The 21,396-nt window shown below is 43.6% G+C and overlaps 1 protein-coding gene across 2 annotated transcripts in view; it reads right to left on the bottom strand.

The window, feature by feature from the left end:
• The window catches only part of LOC130405571 (SPRY domain-containing SOCS box protein 4-like), a 45,980-nt gene extending 24,710 nt beyond the window's left edge, over positions 1-21,270 (bottom strand). The window contains exons 1-2 of one of the 2 annotated variants that reach the window (XM_056610740.1): positions 20,928-21,267; positions 7,543-7,639 (exon numbers count right to left, since the gene is read on the bottom strand). The gene's annotated coding sequence lies outside the window, so the exon portion shown is untranslated. Of the gene's footprint in view, positions 1-7,542; positions 7,640-20,927 lie in introns of both variants that reach the window. The other variant, XM_056610741.1, reaches the window with a different exon arrangement.
• Positions 21,271-21,396: the final 126 nt, after the last annotated feature.

Here is a 21,396-nt window from a genome sequence, read left to right as displayed (position 1 = left end):
GTCAGTCAGTGTGGCCCTGCAAAAGACCATGGTCTTTTGCAGAAAAAAGGGGAATCCGTATAGGCTAGATATGTATTCAGCCTTTTTGAAGGGGATCAAATGACCGGTCGTGAGATATGTGAACGACATGCATAAGCCCAATCCCAAAGTGAGCCTTGAGGACTAAGGACTCACAGATTTAATTTATCTCAGGTGCTAGGTGAGTGAGTGCGTGACGCCACATGGGCTCAGATAGGTATATATGGGATTGGGACAGCACTTCACGAGAGCACATGTTACCTTGGCAACGTTAATGACAAAGAAGCAAATTTTTTTTTTTGTAAATGCAATGAAAACAATGGGTTACAGCAATTTATTGATATTAGAAAATATAATTTTTACTTTTGAATAACTCGGTATAAAGGATGTATTGAATTAGGTGATTAGTGGCCTACACATACTAATCATAAGTCAGAACAGGCTACATTTGGCTGAATTATAAAAGGTATGATTAGTATTATGAAGGGCCGTTTGGGAGCCAAAAGAGCCGGCACATGTTGGTGAGCTGATCCAAATGACCTGGCTCACAAAAAAAAAGGCTGAATTTCCCATCTGGTCGCACACTGACAGTAGAGTCGTCTTAATGTTTACCTTCCTAATTTCCGGATTTCCCTATGGTCTCCGCGGTAAACTTCACAACGCTTTGAACTGTGGGTAATTCCCTTGAGTGAAGTCTGCACTGATGCAGACTCACGGAAAGGGCTTGGTAAGTGTGGACTCAAACCCTCACGCCCTTTGGAATTCGACATTGGGACAGCCCTAAAGCCTTAATAATTTCGTGAGAACGTGCAGCAAAGTCTGTGAGTCCGGACATTAGGATTGAGCGATAGAGATTCCCCGCTTTAAGGATTCAGGATGCAGAAATTATTTAAATATATAGCCAACGTAAACTGCCTCATATTAACTCTGACCCCAAAAGGCACACATCATTTCAAATGACCCAGAGCATCCACCCCACCAGAACCCCACCCTCTCCACTCTGAAGGGCCCGTTTTCAGCAAAAGGGTGTACTCAATTACACTTCACTCAACATCTGCTTGAAGCTCTTGTTTTTAATGAGTCTGTACATGGTCAGGTGTCTTATTTGTACATTGTATAATGTGTACCGTGTATGTTCTATGTTTAAACGTGCGCCACAATGTGTACAGGAGTCATGTGTAGCATGACCATCATCCAAAGCATACTTGTGAGACACCGAATGTCAGACATGTCCATGCTTGCAAACACAAAACAAACTCAAGCCAAGATATGTCCAGACAGGTAACAAGAGGGCTTTGACGACAACATCGGCATGAGCATCCATGTCCACAAGCTCAGCCAATGGCTGAGTCGCCCAATGCCCCTGGACTATATTTTGATAGATATACACATGGCTCCAGCATCGGCTGCAGTCGGATTCCATGCGCGTTCGCAACGGCCTAAATTTACTGGATGGACATCCAGTTTCCTCTGATCAGTGTGCGTAACACAGAGAACTGTGCCAGTACTCTGCCTCTGTGTTGTCTGGTGGATGAGGGGGAGTGAGACAGAAGGCATGTTTTTCATAGATTACACAGGGTGTGTTCCCATGCCATGTTTTTTTGGACATCACACAGGATGAATTATGTGGATGGCTAGATCTTCAAAATACTACAATAATGAATCAGGTAAACCCATCAGCAAAATGAGAATGAAAATATTCACACATATGCACATAACTCCCAGGCAAACTTGCATGATCACATGAGACTTTTAATGCAGAGTCTCAGTTAAACTCTGAGTGTGTAATTATGAGGTTTTCTGGCTAGAATATAGTCTAGCCGGAAAGCATAATATTCCCTGGTACACTGGTGCACCAGGGGGACTGACTAGTCATCCTGATAGGGGGGTGAAGGGGGCCATGACCCTCCACCTTTACCTCCACCACCACCACCACCACCACCACCACCACGTCTTTCAGGACTAAATAATCAACCAGACAACTCTGCGACACCGTGTCCACTCAGACAAACACGTACACGCAAAACACACACAGACAGGCTCCAGGGTTGCGGTTTTGGCCAAATGACAGCAGTGAACGGATTGAAGGGAGTGAAAACACAGGCTGAAAGACACCTAGAATAGCCAACAAGTGGGACAGGGACATAAGGAGGGGAAAAAACCAAGACTCCCTACCATGAAAGTGTGTACTGTCCAGACAACCAGGCGGCTCTCATTGCCCCTCTTTCTCACACCCAGGCGTCAACAAACACGGCAGCCGGGTGGAAGAGCAGAAAGGCTCCTGTCCTTTGCAGCTCGGGCCCTGAAAAAAATAGCGACTAGGCCAGCCCACCGTGGGACAGGGCGAGGTAGGCGTACAAAAGTAATTATGTAAATTAATGATGATATGCACGTCGGCAAGTTCCTGCTCGTGACAATAGGGCCGGATCCGGTTCCGAGCGCACAGAGGATAACAAGCAGCCGGTGGATAAGAGTGAGAAGAAAGATATGGAGAGGAGAGGAAAATAGAGGAAGAAAAGGGAAAGAGTAGGTGGAGCAGAGCAGAGGAGTCATCCGAACGTCTTTCCCAAGGATTTGAAAAATCGCCCACAGAGACTTGCATTCTTGTAAAGAGCGAGAGAAATTAGGAAACCGAGGCGAGAGATTAAACACACAAAAACACCTGCCTGAGAGCCGTGCAGAGTTGCAGGTCATTGCGTTCCCATTCTTCACTTAAAGCGAAAACAAGGAAATAAACGACAAAAATGAATTCCTCGCCTTCTGTTATTATTGCAACTTTTGTAGAGGGATTTCGACCTGGCAGTGTACAAATCCCCACATGGTGAAATTGAGCTGAGCTGAAATGCCCTTAGCAGAAAGTAAGGAAGATCCACCAGAGGTCAATGGAGACAACAAAGCTACAATACAAGCATACTGTTGCAGTAGAAAATAAACATTTATTCCTACTACTCCAGTCCACTCAATTTACCCAATAGGGTTTAACACTGGGCATCATGGGAATTTTTTTTGGCGATGCTACCAAACCATATTGCAAGGAACCAAAAGTAACGTCTTCCATTACAAATGAATCAATGACCTAAAACCCATACTACTAACATAACAATATCCATTCCAATGCACCTATGCTTCCAAAATGGAGGTTGTTTGGATATAATAGCAACGGCCTATATATACATATATAAAAAAAAACTCTCATTGAGATTTTTGGATAAGTCGTCTTTATGAAGGCATAACATCTATATCAACTATAAGATCACAAAAAGGTTCTAGATTCAGCCTCGATTGTACCTCCCCCCCATCGACTTGCCCACCATCCCCCTTCGCGTGATTACTCCCCTCTCATCTTTCTCCCCGGGGAGAGGACAAGAGCTCCTATTGCATGCCTCCTCACTCCTTCCATCCTCGCTCACTACTTTACCCAGAGCCTTACGCTGTGCACAGTCTCGCCATTAAGCTCCAAGTGTTAAGCCCTGCATCTCGACTTCAGCAGAAAAACCGAGGCTAAAGCTTCCACTGAATGGAAACAAAATGCACACTCACCACATTCCTAATAGATTCAGGTAGACTTCAAGAGAGCCTTCCCACCCACCGCAGCGAGAGCTGCCGCATGCCTGCCTGCCTTGTTTCGGCCTGGCCTGGTGTTTTCATAGGGCATCATAGGGTAGCTGGAAACCGAATGACCTTAGGGGGTGGGGGCGGAGGGTCAGAGTGTTCGTGCCTGCGTGTGTGTGGACACTGCACTTAGCATGGAAAGCAGAGAAGGCATTTGATTGATGAACAGTGAATGAATGATTTAGAGAAGCCGTCGTTGACTCCAGCAGCAGGAAGTAGATATATAAAAGCCACTTAAGCGAATGATCGCAGGCCGACAGTGTGTGCCCGGGGGGGGGGGGGGGGGGGGGGAGAAACTGAACAGCAGGGAATGGGGAATTAGAGCAATGGAATTAAAATTGCAAATACCGCCGACATAGCTTGAACCTTCAAATGTAACTGAACTGAAGAGCCTTTGCCCTACCTAACGGGCTGAGCCTAGGCTTGGCCGGTACTAGGAAATACTGACTGTATACACACCGTCAAAAAAAAAGACTCCTCTTTTTAATATTTTAATTTCCGACATCTGGATCAATGGTTTCATCCATCTATAAATCCATCTTTTTATGTGTTATTTATTTTGGCCGAATGTAAAATAATAGTCCAATATAAATTCTTTGCCGTTGCATCCTTGTTGAGACAATAGGTTTGTTCGGCAACATTTAGTGGCCGAAAATTATAAAACTTGTAGCCTTGAAGCCCGCCCTGATAGCCAAACTAAAATGCAATTAACCCGGACACGTCTCAAAATGTCCCCAATGGACGGAATATTTAAATAGCAGTTTTAGCAGTCCCATTACTTCAACAGTAAAGAACAGTGGCGCTTCGGTTCAAGTGTAACGCACATAGGAGGCACAATTAAGAAAAAAAATACAGGTTTAACAGGCTTTCCATGGACCATACACAATACACTTTACAGGTTCAACTGACCTTCCATAGACCTTATATAATACATTTTAACCTGGCTTTCCCTAGGTGAAACTCTCCCGTCTTTAATTCAACAGAGTTTTGGATCGAATGTATGGAAGAAGGGTGATTATTTCTTAGCTATTCATTATTTGATGGGCCCAGTATTTAAACCCAGCAAGACTTTTGTCAACTACACATTTCACAGTTGCCAGCAGCATTGTAGGCTAGGCAACATCATACATGTTACAAGATCTTCTACCACAAGCAGTTCAGCTTAAAGTTGAGTAATCATTGTATTATTTACAAATTACCTGGTGAAATGTCAGCCAGGTATGAAAAAGTAGATGCCGCTCAAGCCTAGCTGGGCTTTTCGTTCACACAAGTGGGGATGAAAGGGTCTGAGCAGACTGAAGAGATGGCGTGGGACTGAGGGGCTCGGCTGTGGAGAGACCATTTGTCCAAACGACTTCCTTCCCCATAGACGGTCGTGCTCACAGGCCGATGGCTTTTGTGCCGCCTCCACATCTTTATTTACACAGGGGCCAAACGTGCCTACCACCTCATCGAGGTAGCAGCCAGAGCCCAGTTCAAAGCCAGACGTTGCCTATTTACATTGGAAAAGATGTGCGTGCGTGCGTGCCTCTCCCCAATCCGCATGCATTCGTTTTGCAAATTTACCATTGGGGGGGGAACTGTATACTTTGAATGAATGATTGCCATGGTTTATTTGTAGAAATCCTGCCTCATTCTTTTGCAAATACTGCTGGTCCAACACCATATTATTGGTCCCAAGGTACTAGGGGTGTAACGATACATGTATTCGTATTGAACTATATCGGTACGGACGTCACGGTTCGGTGCATGGATTTACACGGAGAATACACAGTATAAAATTAAATAAAACTGGCGTGTGAATTAATCAATGTAATGCGGAACTAATGTTAGGTACGCAAGTTCTTCAGGGACAACTAAACTGCAACCCCCGCCCACTTTTGGCATTTCCTCCGCCAAAAGTGGGTGTGATCTGAACTGAGCCGTATTGAGCCGTACTCATCTCGCAGTACTCCTCCGTTGGTGTACTGAGATGCCTGAAAGGGTGCCGGCAAGTTCGAGCTACACGCGCCATCCATTGATTGGTCGACAAAATCGCACTTCTGTGCGACAGGGGGATGATAACAAACACATTATCCGCAAGGTATTTCTGGACAACGGCGAAACCTTCGTTTATTGAAGAAAATGGATGGATGGAATGTATGATACACTTGGAATGTATGGTACACTTTCACTTCCTTTCTAATTTGAAAATTGCACTTTGAGACTTGATACAGTTTTGTTTACAGCTCAAGTTTAAACAGTCCAATTTACAAGTTTGCACTTAAAACCTGTAGTTTAATATCAGATTATTCATTATTTAAGAGCAGATCGAATCTAATCGAATCGTGATTAATCGATTCAGAACCTTATGAATCGAAATTGAATCGATTTAGGAAATTGGCCACGATACCCAGCCCTAAGTGAAAATGCTCCATTTTAATTCTGTGTACTTTGCACTTTCATAAGTAAGACAGGGTGCATTTTCAGTTTTAAATGTTGTTGTTTTGTACAAGTTATGGCTGGACTGGTCTGGAGATGATGCGGGGTACTTATTGTTTACATCTTAAATTACACATTTCAGGCTATTGCAGCTAGCTCAGGGGAGAGACTGTATGACACTAGTTGGTACAACGTGAGACATGCAAAATAAAATGTGCTTGCGTTCATGGTGTATGATTTTATATCCTCCTCACGGCATCTGGTAGGCCTAGTCACCAAGTGTCTCCCTGTTGAATTTAAGGGAGTATGGAATATTGGCAGGCGATTGAGTCGACTAGTTCTGATCTGACTCACATCTGCGTCATGTTCTTATAAGAATGCAACAGAACTCTCACCCTTTCATTCCATGACAGCAGTGGCCACATTGCACACTGAAGTGATTACACCGAGTATAACAATAAGAACCATTATAAAGACAGAGACCATTCAAGCCTTCATACAAAAGCAGAGTAAGGTCTGTCTTCATTTTGGTCACTGAAGTACCCATGCATTGATTTTTTTATACTTGGACAGGATACACTGGATACTACAAATACGAAAGGGAAACCTCACCTCCTTGACAAAGGAACTAACTTTTTTCTTGCATGCAGAGAGAATGTAGGAGTAGAGTAGGTCAAATGGAAATGCAACAGGGCTCTCTGGGGCTTCCTTACATGGATCAGAGGACGTTTCTGCAAGGTAAACCACGGGCAACGGCCTAGCAAGTCAATCAGAGTTGCTAGAAGTAGGCAATCAAAAATAAATACGTTTAAATTAAGTCCCCTACCGTTCATTCTATTGCAATTCTAGGACTTCACAAAAGTACCACACAGAAAACTGTTTTGCAACAGGAAGTGAAGAGAGCAGATATCAATGTAAAATGTTCGTACGCCTGCTTTGCACACTGTGGCAGTTGGTCGTTACCCTCAATATCCTCTTAATTCTTTCACAACTACCGAGCAACGCATCAGATTTCCATATCTTACGACGGGGTTCGTAAAAAAATGAGTGACCCGTTGTATGAAATCCCAACCGGGTCTCTGCAAGCCCACAGGCTCATATTGGGGTTTGAGCCTAGTTTAAATAATCAGCAGCAACCTGTGTATCTATTTTCCTGTACCTGCAGGCAAGGCCAAACAAATAAGCTCACGTTTCGTCCAGAACCTGAGTTTTTACAATCGTCGAACAAGGCCTCCTGATGACGTCAGCAAGTCCCCAACTATCAAGTGTTTCCCCATTCTAGCATTATCATTTTAAATTAGTCATTTGTGAGGATGAAAAAGCAGACCAGTACAATCCTACTCCTCTTGTAGTCCCTACTGGGTTACAAAGCTGTGTGATCTGCCATACAAATGTCATTCAAATAATAAGTAAGACAAGACAATGGCGGCAGTGTTGAAGTCTGAAATGAATAGTGAATGGGCCGGGTTAACAGGAAGACTGAAAGCTAACCTGTTATTCCATTTGAAAGCCAGTGTACAGAGAAATCCACATCGCTGCCAAATCCACGGGGCAAAAGGTTGTACAGGGTGAACAGTCTGCGCACTTTCTGTGGAGAGGAAATAGAAAAATATAAGGTATAGGTCAATAGGTCAATGTTCAAAAAAGATGTATAAGCAGGATGGAAGATATATTGAAATTACTATGCACTTCCACCATATTTGCAATGTGGTGGAACACTTTAATGAGTTGTATCGAGCATAATGAATATCACCAAAAAAGTTCAACACAAAATAAAACCTCTTCCTCTACAGCCATTTCTGCAAAAATGAAGATAACAAAGAAGCACCATTGTGAACACTTTGTATAAGGACACATACACACCCTAAGCAACTTTAAAAAAATGTCTAGGAAAAGAGTGCATCTTTTTGGTCTACACCCCAGTCTGGTTGTGGCTTTTTGAAAACACACAACAAATGTTCAATACTGTATTAATCCCTGAGGGGGGATTTGTTCATTACAGCAGTTGTAAGAACAAACCCTGTGAGTGGGGTATAAGTGCAGACAACAGTGTTTATTCAAAGCTTGGTAGAAATACAAACTTTGAAACACTGAAAGAACCATGGGAAGAGACACGTTTACAAGAACATGGTAAACAAAAATTGGTTACTTTGGGTTAACTAAAGAGGGGTGATGAAGGGAGTTGTTGATTGATTAACAAGCAATGAGGGACATGGAAAGATTAGCGTGCTGGGGATTTCTCTGCAACAAAAGCCATAGATGTGGTCATGACAGCAGAACATATTGACAAATGTACCAATGTAATAAAATATTCCAGTCCCTCTTCAGACGCTTCAAAACAGAGTTGGCTTATCTTCTGAAATAATAATATACCTTGGTTGCATACAATTATGATGGTTTCCATATCAATACAGTCTCAAAACATCTTGTTATAGGTCATAATTCATTGCTAGTCTATTCGTGTACATTGGAGTTTAAAGTAATGATCCAAAGCCATAACAGAAATGTGCCAATGGAGGGAAATGTATGTAATTTTGTACTGTTTTACCCCTCTGAAACATCTTCTGGCTCACTGTAGGATAGCTATCTGAAAAATGAGCTTTACAAAGGGGCTCCTAAGTGAGCCACCACAAGGCCAATTGACAAAGATTTCACCTTTCCTTGATAGAAGACTTCGAGGACTTCAACCACATGCTGTGTATCCAGATGTTGACGAACCAGAACTCTGTGCCACGCCCATGAAGTCAACACTGAGCATCATGACGCACCAGCAGGAACTCTCGCTTAGGCCTCAACAGCTATAAAGAACCAATCAGTAGCAGGGGAATGCAGTTTGGCTGCTTGGTGTCAGAACTCAGTGAGCAGAGGGCTGGGTCAGCTCAACAGAAAAAATAGCCATCTAGGAGGCTGAGAATGAGGAATTGTACATTTTTGGCATTTCATTAATGAGACAGATAGAATACTTGGAATAGTTGGAGAAAGAACAATATACCGATTTTAGAATAGAATATTGTTAGGGGGAATGTTCCCTTCAAAAAAAGAGCTGCAGAGAGCTAAAGCACTGCCATCAGCATATCCAGTACATCATAATGGATAAGCAAATGTGACCAGCCAAACCAATGAGCATAAATATAATTCTGTTCTGTTCTGTTTGGATCACTCAATGCCCCAGTGGTAGCAAAGCATACAGCTGACAATTAGTTTGAATTTGTACAAATTGGTACTTTTTCAGAGCTGTGTTAATAAGCAGGCGCCGTAAGCCGTGTGGATAAAAATAAAGCAAACCCGGCCAGATATGACCTTAACAGCTATTTATATTGTTCTCCGGTGAGCCTTGGGAATTACAGCCATTTAGTGTGGAGATATGACATTTCTCAGGCTGTGTGCATGTCAGTGTGTGGTGTACATGTTTGCCTTTGCCTCAGGTCAGTGGTCGCATTACTGATTGGCGGAGAGGGTCACCTTAACTAAATCATGCCCGGAGGGCGCCATGCCGCTTGGCCCTTGACTGGTCAAAGAATTTATCGACGGGAGCCCTTCAAAGCAGACCTCAGCTGCGGTGTTCGTGATGGTGTGCAGTGCACCAAACTTTCAAAACCAGAGTTTGATCTGTAAAACTCCAGTTTGCATCTTGGTGTCCTCCCTGCTCATTTTATTGCTGATGGTCGTGTTTTCATTAAAGGCCCCCACATGCTTAAAAACATTTAATAAAAATAAACATGTGCGTTTGTACTAAAATGAAGCGCCATCGGGCTGCCATTGTTTTTATAAAAGAAATGACAGGTATTTGCAAATATTTGGCATTTGTAAAATATGACCATGATGTTCCCGTCCTTACCATCGTCATTCTCCATGTCGATTCCAAAAGAATGATCGTACCCAGAGATGTCACAGAGAGAAGGAGAATTGATATACCCTTAATCTAGGAAAAGTGAGGAAAGCTGGTGGCAAGTAAGCAAGTCTTTCACATCCTGAAATGGTGTAGATTAAAATGATGTGTCGTCTTAAGTGATGACTAAAATGAATGTCTGAAGGGGACTTACTTATTGTAAGTCATTTTGGATAAAAGCATCAGATGTGTATTTTATCAGCTGTAGAATGCGGTTTGCACCGTCTCTCCACAATACAACTTATACCTCCCAATCTCTACATCCTTTGGACCATTAGAGTCAGATCTCCATTAGTCCTGGCCGAGTAGGACTACCCGGGATCATTACTTTGTGTTACTAAAGTATAGCCAGAGCCCTTGGTGTCGCTCCCCTTCCCATCTATTAATTCTGTATGCAGCTCCAGTAGAAAGGGCAAAAGGGGCAACGGAAATACAATGTAGCAATTGCACACATGGCCCTCCAGACATGGTGTTAGACAGCTGACTAGAGGGCGGGAGGCCACGTTAATAAACAGAAAAACATTGCTGAAGCCTTACGTCACCATGATCCCCTCAACAACACACACATGGACAGGTTGCTTGGTCTACATAGTATACATTGCTTCTGAATTCACAAATGCAGTCAACAAGAAACTACGTTTGTTAACTTTAACCTCTTCCCACACTCCACTAAACTGAGGAATGTACGAGTTGCAAGTCGTTACGTTACAAAATGAAATGGCTAAGAAGGCCATTATTTTTCATATTTCCTTTGTTAAAACTCAAAGTAGCAGCCGATTATCAGAGTGAGAAAGCGACATTAAATAAATAAGTTGAAAAATTGCTGAATCCTGCTGGATGTAGGCCAATGCATGCCCCAAAAGACACAAGGCCTATTTGGATGACTTGTTACCCAAGCAAATGGTGCCAGTTCACCTAGGCAGCTAAATCACATCATGTCAAGCTAGGGCCTTGTGTGTAAAAAAAGAAAGCAAGTACATTAGCACCATCATATTGTAAATTTGATATTTTATTGGTCGCTTTGCTCAACCAGTTGACTGCCTTCTAAAAATGCTGAATTGTATTTTATTACAGCACCGCGCTTCTGTTATAGCAACAGAACTGTCTTGCTCTGCAGAAAGATCAATTTGTCAGTTGATCTGAAAAAATCCCTGAACTCAGAGGGTTGGGCCAACTGCCAGCTACATGGGAACATCAACCAAGACAAAGAACCCAGTTATATGGCCTTAGATTAAGGTAAATTAGAGTTGCGATCGTGTGGCGGGAAACCGGCTAGTGTGAATGAAGATCATTACATCATGCAGCAGAGGTAGGCCGGTCGGGCCAGCATGCAACAAAGCTGTGAAATCAATTGCCACTAGGACACACACACACACACACACACACACACACACACACACACACACACACACCCCCGTCCCCGCCCTAGACCTCCAACATGTCACCCCCAATTTGGCAGGTTCACTTTACTCTATAATTAGCACTACCGCAGCTAAAATACAACACTGCTCGGCGTCCTCAACCTTGTCCAGCCTCGTCTACTCCTTCCTAAACAGCTTCAATAAAAGCATTTTCTTCATACAATTATGTTCCACTAGTGTAGTGGTATTCACTATTTTCTCAGGAGAGCCGCACTGACAGGACAAAGTCAGCAGGAGAGACATATTTACGGCAAAGTATCAAAACCTATAAATCCAGTCATACATAAGTATGCCTGCTTATTAATATGTCATCCCTGAAGCAGTGTTTCCCACAGAATTTTGTGAAACTGTCGAGGGAACCCAGTCCTTAGGGGGGTCCGGGAACATGCTCCCCCGGAAGAAATGTTGGTACCTTTTAACCTAGAATGCATCAATCTGGTGCACTTTGAGAGGAAAATTAAGACTTGTGTGACTGTACTATTTTCTGGAATAATGTAGAGACACTGGGCCACATAACATGAAAGCTATTGAAGAATAAGTTATTACTTTTTATTAAAATATTTGTAAAAAAGAAAAAATCCCCACAGTAGCCCAACCCATCCAAGAGCACATTCTTTCGTTATGCAGGAAAACCGCCAATCTGGCAACCCCATTGTCAGTCATCATAGGGCCGAGCAAGTTTAAATATATTTTCTTGTCTAGGCTATATTTTCACCTTGTAATGCCGCTGATTTATTTTTTGATTAATTGTTTATAAGAGAGCAGCCACATTTGTTTTGTAACAAGTTTTATGGTATATATCTGCTTGTTTTGCTCTTCTTTTTTTAAATCTGTATTCACTGCATGATCATATCATTACTTCCATATAGTCCACAATCATGCATCAACATTTAAAATGTTGTTTTTTTTGTTATATATGCAACATGGGCTTACAAATTATAATTACATATGTCCCATCTTAAAACACTTTCAGAAACTCTTTCAAAAACATATTTGCATTTGCTTTATTCAGATTTGACTAAACGCATAATGGCTACTTCTAGGCCCGATGTACTTCTAGGCTCCAACTTAAATATTGATGAACGACCACACTAATTAGGAGAAACGAAGCGGCATCAAAATGCTAACTTGACTTTATAGGGCCCACAATAAATGAATAAAATGGGCACTACCGTACATATGATCCTAGTTTTACGTATGTGTCCTTCAGCCATACAATAGGGAAACACGTGAGAACGAGGGGGAGGCAACCTGCAGAGCCCCAAAGACACAGTCAGTGTCATCAGTAAAAAAACTCAAGTAAATGGCAATTTCGTAAAAGGTTTAGGTTACAGGCCATTTTAAGAAACCCTCAATTAACAACGCAGCCGGATGAGTGGGACTTAAAGGTCCCATGCTATTTTATGTATTCTTTAATAAAGGTATTAGTGGGCAACTAACACAGTATTCAAAGACGTTCCCTAAATTCAGCCGTGGTGCAGAGTTACAGCCACTCCGAGCCAGTCGCACATTGAGCTTCCCCCAAATACGCTGTTTCGGTGGGCGTGTCTAGGAGGAGGGGGGGGGTGTGGCCCTGAGCAGCTTGCAGCCACCATGCGCTCTGTTTACAGTGGATGTATCGCAATGGCGAGGCGCACACCTTTTAGCCGTGTTCTGTAAATATTCTAGAACACACGGGAGTCCTGGAGCTCTACATCTAAATATTATCATATAGCCTACACAGATATCTATATCATATAATATATATTATCACGGCCAAAAGCTGTGTGAGCCGATATTATGAATCTCAAACGACCGCGTTGGGTTCTCCGACGTTCCTGGTTCTTCAACGTCCACATCAATGTGAATACACACACTAACGCAAGTGTTTCTTGTTGGTTCTTTGACTTGTCTTGTATTTCCACAACGAGACTGTCGTGGGGGTTATCTGAGCCATGGTTGAGAAGGAATTGGGGGAAAGGAACTTTGGTTTGACTCGCTGAAGTACATGAACTGCGACATGCCGCCGGTTGCCGCGAGGCACCATCGCCCGGCAGCGGGCAGCCGGCAGCAGGCAGCGCGCGGTTCAGTCGACTTCAGGTTGATGTGAAATTGGAAGAACCAGAGACGTTGCAGAACCCGACAAAGTCGTTTGTGATTCATAATATCGTCTGGAGGCGCACACAATATGTTATATGATATAGATATCTATGTATTATATGATATTATTTAGATATAGAGCTCCAGGACTGTAACGCAAGTGTTGTACACTTCCTTGTTATTTGGATAACCGTTCTGCTGTTGGTGTGATGGCGCATAACACGAATGAATGAATTGGGGGGAAGGAACTTTGGCTTTGACTCCCTCAAGAACATGAACCACGACATGGAGGAGAAAGGGATTGTTGGCGGCGAATGTCTCCCGCTTGAGCCCCGCTGAGGGACCACCGCCGGAGGCGGAGGTGCATAAGCGCTGCCCGGCAAAGATCCCTTTCTCCTCCTTGTCGTGGTTCATGGTCTTGAGGGAGTCAAAGCCAAAGTTCCTTCCCCCCAATTCATTCTCAACCTTGGCTGAGATAACCCCCAATACGAGTCTCGTTGTAGAAATACCAGAGACGAGAGTCCGACGTGATGCGCCATCACACCAACAGCAGAACGGTTATCCAAATAACAAGGAAGTGTACAACACTTGCGTTACAGTCCTGGAGCTCTATATCTAAATAATATCATATAATACATAGATATCTATATCATATAACATATTGTGTGCGCCTCCAGACGATATTATGAATCACAAACGACTTTGTCGGGTTCTGCAACGTCTCTGGTTCTTCCAATTTCACATCAACCTGAAGTCGACTGAACCGCGCGCTGCCTGCTGCCGGCTGCCCGCTGCCGGGCGATGGTGCCTCGCGGCAACCGGCGGCATGTCGCAGTTCATGTACTTCAGCGAGTCAAACCAAAGTTCCTTTCCCCCAATTCCTTCTCAACCATGGCTCAGATAACCCCCACGACAGTCTCGTTGTGGAAATACAAGACACGTCAAAGAACCGACAAGAAACACTTGCGTTACAGTGTGTGTATTCACACACACACATCTGGGGCTCGCACGGTCGAGTCTCATTGGCGGGCCAACGTCTCTGGGCGGGCCAGGCAGAGTAAGGGGAGGAGCTGAGATTCCTCATGACGTCATGAGCACAGATTTCCAAATCAGCGCGCTTGAGCCTCCGTTTTTTCAAAGGCGAGCAGAACAGCTAGTGCTCGTTTTACACCAAACGCAAGTTTTAGCCACTGGGGGACCATAGGCAGGCTAGGGGAACTCATATTTATGTTAGAAAACCTCATAAATTGAGATTTTCATGTCATGGGACCTTTAAGAGGCAAATTCCAATCTCAGCCTGCTTCTGCACTATCATCGGCCCCCTCTCTGTTATTGATCACAATAGCCCTCCTTCCCAGCCACTCAGTCCCTGTGTCCAACTTATCCTCTACAACCAGAGCTTATCCCCCTCAATCGTTTTTTGTGTCCCATTTCAATGCATTTCAATGCAGAAACCAGTGGTTGGTTTGCATCTAGCAGCCTCTGGCATCGCAATTATGGGGACAGCAAAGTGAAGGGCACGGCAACACACGACGCACACGTCCATATAAAACACTACTGGGCTCCTCTGCACAAAGACACTTTACAGAGTACCCAAGTACTAAAACCAAACAGCAATAGCAGGTGGTTGAACCAGGTGATATCTCTCACTATAGGGATAGAAGACACCTCCTAGGTCTCACTACTCTGATGTGTGTCAAACATGACATGGCCATGAAAGATGAGTAGTAGAATATTGCCCATTTACAATATCAGAAGAACCATTACCATCTGAAAGCAGACGGCAGCCCAATGCTGAACAATATACAGGGAGCACCTTGCATGCAGATGTATAGTGTGTTGTGTGGGTGGAAGGTGCCTTTAATTAGTCTGTCTCCCGCTCCTCTAGTGCCGCACGATTTGGTGAAAAAATCATATTGCGATAATTGTGGACAATATTGCGATTGCGATATAATAAACAAATGGTGTCATGAGTAGGGATGCAAATTATCGAGTAATTCATTAATCGATAGTTGTTTCATCTTATCGATCGATGATCGATTAATTGATAAGCGGCAATTCTTCTGAGAAGCTGAATTTCCTTCTGAATGTGACACATTTAGGTGGTAATTCAACGAAGTCGTTTAGTTGTTGTACTTAAAAATACTTCCACATATTGTGCATTTGGCGTCTTTGTCATCATTAACCAACTTAAAGTGGCTCCATACTGCACTCCGTTTTGCCCTCTTCATCGTGTCAGTGTCCCGCTTTTCGTTTGTCTTGTCCTGCCGTGTTCCAATACCCGTACTGTCCGTACTTACTAGCCAAAATTTGAGTACGCAGTACTCCAATTCAGATCCGGCGAGAAGAAGTATACTTCAAGGACCCGGATGCCGTACTCAAAACGGGCTAATCGTGAAGTGTGGATCGAAGGACACTCCCCGTACTCAACGGCAGCCTTCTTAGCTACGTAGCAGAAGAGGCGGAGCCAGGCTGAGCCAAAGTCGGCGCATTTTCCACATAGCCTGCATTAATAGTCATTTTGTAGTTTTTATAGTTTTTATAGCTGCTAGGCGTAAAGAGTTCACCGTTCAAAGCGGGATGTTTATTGCGGGGGAGGAGCCACGGCGGCAGTCGTGATCGTAATTTCCGGTTAGTGCACCACGGAGTAGCCTACTCGATTTGGAACAGCACTCACATCTGAAAAATTAACGTAGTAGCCAGTGCGGATAGTATACTTCCTTTAAGTATACTCATGGAAGTACGGGTATTGGAACACGGCCCTGCTTTGCTTGTGTTCCCGCTTGTGTTCCCGCGTGTGCGTCAAGTACGTCTGGCGTCAAGTGCGCCCTCACGTGGACGGTTGGGGAATTACGGGTTAAAATGCGATTAATTGCAAGTAATTTATTTTAATCGAGTAATCTCTTATCGACAATTAATCGATAATCGATTAATTGTTTGCATCCCTAGTCATGAGTAAACTTGCTTGGTTATCAAGGAAAATGCATACAGATTACCGATAATTTTATTCTCAACTCATACAAACTTAACTAGCATAAAAAATACAAAAACTAAAAAATGTGTACAGTACCGGTCAAAATAAAAATATTTTACAGAATTAGATAAATATATATTATTTTCAATATAAAGGCATTTCTGCTGTGCAAACTTGTTAGGTTTTCTCAATAGTACAACTAAATAAACTAAATAAGAGAATACATACAATTATTTATTTATTTATTTTTAATTAAATGGCAGCCTTCTGCGGTTATACAATCGCAAAGGCTGATATCATGATTGCGATTCGATTAATCGTGCAGCACTACGCTCCACCTCCCCCTCATCTGCAGACGACGCAAAGGACTGACACACATATGCTTGCGTCACTCCTCATGCATCACTCCATCGCACCATGAGACAGCTAAGGCATATGTATTCAGTTAACTATTCTGTTTAAAATAAATACCACAAAGCCATGGCTGCAGGATAGAAAGCGGAATGTGGAGAGCACATTAGGAACCCTCTTTAATGGAGCAAGATTGGAATCAAGCCTAATCAATACTCAGGCCACTGATGTAGAACCAATGAAGTTTAGACCACACCCACCCAGAGCAGTAAATCCAAATGACATTGAACAAATTATATTGTGCGTGTTGGCCCTAGAGAACAAGTAATTTAATTTGAACGTAGTGTGAATGGGTAGAACACCATCCAGTAAGCAAAATATAACTTCCAATTTTGGGAATCTACGAGCACTATGAAAATACAACCAAAACGACAAGAAAGTAATTAGCTTAAAGATGCGGATGGTTGCAGGACCACGTCCATTTTGACCTCTATTCCAAGGTTTCCCTCAGCAAATTCAGCCGCTAACAGCAGATAAGTTTAGCTGCCTCAAACACTCATTATATTATATGTAATTTAAACACTCACAACACTAACTGTAACAACACATAAAGCAGATGAAAGGGTTTTTAAATGTTTGTGAAAATACTTCTAAGCCATTACTAGTTGAAGACGTAACAATGAGGTTCGGCACCACCGTGCCCTATTGAGGTGAACCAGGAGTTGAATCCACACCCTGAATTTGTACACGTTCTGACAAGTTCTCAAAATCCAGATACCTATTAAGTGGTGGAACAAAAACATGAGTTGGCGTTAAAGAAAAGAAAAACCTGATGGAGCACAATTTACTCCATCAGTGTTGTCAATAAAAGCCATAGCATCGCCCAGCCCCTGAACAAATCGTCAAAGAGCAAGCGGACATGGGAGGGCCGCATTAAGGGGAGTGCTACTTCTTTTTCCTCTCAAGTTGTTTGAATCCAATACGGTGTGAACCACAAGGGCAGCGTTGGCCTTCCCACAAAAACAGCCTGCTCGTCCACTGACGTCCGGGCATGCCCCCGCTCTGTCAGAAAGAGCCCTTAATGGGATTTCACAACCTTAACACATTGTCCGGACTCAGCACCACTCGCACACTTGCTACAGCGCTCCACTGCCGAACAGCCTCGTGGGCGTGTTTTGGTTTGTGTGTGCCTGTTTGGCATCAGGGAGGGGTGGGGAATGACCGGGTGAGGTGTGTAGGAGGGAGTACACCAACTTCTCCATGTACAACTCCTGCTAAGTAAAGTCTTAAGGCTGGCCGACAAACACAGCAGTGGGAGGGATCGAGAACGTGTGCATGAGCGAATGTATTCAATGGTAAGGTGGCCTGTTTTGTTCACAAATATGAAACAGAAAGACGACATTAGACTAGAGCCCTGTTTTCTGTACTTCATTGTGTTGCTGCACTTTTTTTTTCATTACTCACTTGTCTCCAACTTTAGCCAAATCCTTACGGCGATGCTAGATAAATGGCTACTGATGAGTGAGACTGAAAGAAAAGACAACGACAGTGCCAGACGTGGGCGAGAGAAAATATGAAGAGCGAGGGAAGCACAAGCAGCATCATCATGCACTTATGTGTCACACATTGTACGTTGGCGATGGTATGATTGCTGCTTGACACAGGCGGTAGTGAACGGGGAGGAACTCCGCCATCATCCTAAATCTCCCAAGAAATTCTGGTGACAGTTGATGCCAGGGTAATGAGCACCGCAACACACAGGATTTCCTCTTGGGCTGGAGCCTCTCCTTCAAAAGGGAATTTAGCAAGCATGCATTCCCGTTGACACAATGCACTGTTCTGCGTTCGTGTGGATCACCGGGTTCCAGTTTTTCCGGGCGCTCAAGTCAGATCTTGTGTGACTGCCTGCACGGTGATTGCCTTGAGACATTAAGAGGGAGGAAAGGGAGGGAAATCTGGATCATCGGCTCAGCCAATCAGTATGTGACAGCATGAGACAGAGGCACCTTATATATGTGTTGCATTAAAAAGACAAGTATTCAATTCAGATTATGATATAATAAACATTCTGCTAGAAGGACCTGGACCCGGCATACACTTGCGGGTGTAGTCTATCAAAAACAATTTAAGTCGCCGTACAACTGCATCAACGAATATATAGTAAGTTATATATTAACATGAAAAAAATGGAACGAAAGCAATCATGTTTGCAACAACCGTAATATAAGTTGATTCTTCACAGTGATTGAAGATTAAAGAACAAACGGAAAATGACCCAAGAGGGCTTCAGACCGTTTTAAGTGGCACTTTTTGTTGACTGTGATAATATTAAGTAGCAGTAATCTCTGTGGGTGGAAACTAACTTCTAATGCCAGCTCACCGCTTCTGCACCTTGCGTGTTATCTGGATGCAATATCACACCAGTTGTTAATAGAAGCTGGCCAAGCAGGACTACAAGTTGGTGGCAAGAACAGAATAAAATAAACCTCCAATAAGCCCTTTCAAAGACTCATGTGTATGGGGTATTAAAAAAGAACTGTGCTTCAGGATTAAAAGGGTGGGCATATGCCAGTTATAAAACAGCACAATGTAACCAAAGCACGTTCATGTTGGCGAGGGAAAAACTGAAACGCATCAAACTCTCTTGGTTGCCAAGGGCAGGTGGCTGCTGGGAGACACAGGATCCCTCCCTGTGGATCCTAGGCCTTTCACAGCCTGGAATATGCTCCTGAATATAGACCAAAACAGGAGAAATGGTCCCACATGCTTTAACCCCAGCAAGGACTCCAAAAAGACTGTTGGAACAACATTCACAAGAAGAAAGTGTTAAGCGATCTCCTTGATGGAATTTGTCCCAGGTCCCAAGTTACTCATGTCAAGGTCAAGGTCAAGGTCGCCGGCAACAAAAATTAATAAAACATGTTCAAGCAGTCCTGGTTTCGTATAGATTTTCAATGACATGTGAAATTTGTGAAAGTCATTTAAGATGAAGAAAATAAAAATATTCTTGATAAGATGATCATACCACAGCTCTTGAGAAAGGCCTTGGTGACACGGAAGTGAGCGAAAGTTCTTCCATGGTTTCGATTCTTATTACAAGCTCAAATCGAGAACTCAAAACAGGCAGGAGAAAGTTTTGGGAGTCAAAACTCTGGGCATCTTTCGTTTTCTGGAGTCATGTTAAGACATGTGGCCCCTTACTGAACTGCTACCATAGGGTTTCACCTCAAGCGTACACATATTTGGAGATGTGTGCCGAGGACAGCCCTGTTTCGCATCCAGTGTTGTTGTGAACTGATTGTTGTTTGCCCAGGGCCACACAAGCACCATGACACACACACCCAGGTGGCAACACAGGGGGAGGAGCATAGGCCACCTGATGACAGAGGTCACAAGGTTATCTCCCAGATGCTGGTTGTAGTAGTTGGGAGATTATGTTGGGAAGAGAGCTCTATGATGGCCCCATCGGCATTAGAGAACAACAGTCGTGGACTACTGGCTGTATCTGGGAGTTTTGATTTCATTGAGGTACATACGTAGTGCAGAAATTGATACGACATACTGTGCCTACACCGGACATGGTAATAACTAATTAAGGGCATCTGGTGAAATAGGGTCCTCATCTGCTGCCATTGGCTCTCCTAATTGCCGTCCCACATTCTGATGTTGGAAGAATATGAGACAAGATGCGTTATTTGTTTTGTTACACAAAATATAACGATTTTGCCCCTAGACTGACCAACAAACATTGACGTAGGATCAGACCTGGACGCCAGACAACTCCGGGTGGGGTGGCCAGACATCAGCCCATGTTTGCGCACCTGTATGTTTGCCCACCTTGGTTGTCTCTATCACACACACACACACACACACACACACACACACACACACACACACACACACACACACACACACACACACACACACACACACACACACACACACACACACACACACACACACCTACCTCTACCAGTGGTGTTAGAACAAATGAATCCATCGTTACCTTAAACGGCACATGCCGAGAGTTGGTTAGAAAAGTTGGTTATTAGCCTATGTTTACATGCCGAACACGTCCCATCGGTGAGAATAGGAATTCAATCGCCTTGTTTTATCTTAAGATATCCCGAATCAAGTCAGTAAATGTAACCTTTTTACTCACGTTGTCGGATAAAAGAAAAAGGTGAAAACGAGGAAGCCTCGCCTCCGGTTTTCTCCTCGCGAGTCGCGACGCACGAAGTTTCCTCTTTCTCGGGCAACGAAAAACTGTTGGAGTTTTCCTTGGGTGTCGGTTGAAATGTCCGATTCGTCGTGATTCGCACGGAAAACGGTACTCAAGGAGGAATTCTTGTAGTCAAAACGAGTTCAATTTATGGATACAAGCCGACTCCGCAAACCGGCGGCTTCTTTGTTCCTCGAGCCCTTTTCTGTGGGACTTCCCATTCATGTGTGGCTGACACGCGCTGATTGGCTGCGCCGTCAGAGGGATGGGATCATTGGGAATAGGTGAGGAGGAGGCCACTGAATGACTTTAAGGACTGCCATCCCTCCCTTTGGCCCCTTGGGCGAAGCAGAAATGGGTTTCATTAGCATGATAGTGATGCCTTTACAGCCCAAGCATTTGCATTGTC

The sequence above is a fragment of the Gadus chalcogrammus genome, chromosome 16, assembly GCF_026213295.1.
Source record: "Gadus chalcogrammus isolate NIFS_2021 chromosome 16, NIFS_Gcha_1.0, whole genome shotgun sequence".
Classification (NCBI taxonomy): Eukaryota; Metazoa; Chordata; class Actinopteri; order Gadiformes; family Gadidae; genus Gadus; species Gadus chalcogrammus.
Note: the sequence above shows the minus strand (reverse complement) of the source record. Positions and strands in the feature narration are given on the sequence as shown.